Here is a 936-nt window from a genome sequence, read left to right on the forward strand (position 1 = left end):
AACTCCTGTGCATGTTAGGCCACACACCCCTAATTGTAGCCAATCCTAATGAGTTCCTGCTGTTGGGTGTGGCCTATTATGCTAATGAGTTCCTGCTGGGTGTGGCCAACTCGGGAGCCAGCTGGAACTCCGTTCCTGTGCGTTCCTGCCCAAAAATAGCCCTGATAATAATTATTAAATCCATCTTAGATTACTGCAATGTGATCTACATGGGGCTGCCCTTGGAAAGTGTTCAGAAAGTTCAGTTGACGCAGAACACTGCAGCCAAGGTGTTGACCAGAGTGGGTAAAAGGAATCCCTATCGCTCTGGTCTTGCCCCATCTATCCTGGCTTCCAGTTGGTTTCTGGGCACAATTCAAGGTTGCTTAAGTTGGACTTTAAAGCCCTATGTAGGGTTGCCAACGTCCAGGTGGTGATGAGCTGCACAACCGTGATATATTATGCCAAGGAAAATATCCATAGACTATTAAATTCTTATCCAAGGTAAGAGTAATTCAATCTCTCAAAAAATCATTCATAATAATGCCATCAACACTAATGGACCATATCAGGTCTCGTTTCATTTACAACTTTGTCAGAGTGTATAGCGTTGAAATTTCTATATATTTTTAAAACTATATGTTATTCAATTTCACAGTTAGATATACACCGGCTTAAAAGAGATTATTCTTGCCTTCATAACCTTAGTACTAACATATTATATTAACATAAATTTAGCATTAACATATGCTCTATTTACCACAGGTGAAGAGTGTTTATTACCTCTAATCAGGGGTCATTTCGTAGAAAAAGAGGTGCAGGAGCTCATTAGCATACCTCATTAGCATAACTTATTTTCATATGCCACGTCCCCTGACATCACCGGAAGTGTGTCAGAAGGCAACACCCACTGCTCAGGCTCCACTGGATTGTTTTGGATTGCTAGCTATTGGGGGG

Source organism: Gekko japonicus, unplaced genomic scaffold (genome assembly GCF_001447785.1).
Source record: "Gekko japonicus isolate JY-2015 unplaced genomic scaffold, Gekko_japonicus_V1.1 scaffold2333, whole genome shotgun sequence".
Taxonomy (NCBI): Eukaryota; Metazoa; Chordata; class Lepidosauria; order Squamata; family Gekkonidae; genus Gekko; species Gekko japonicus.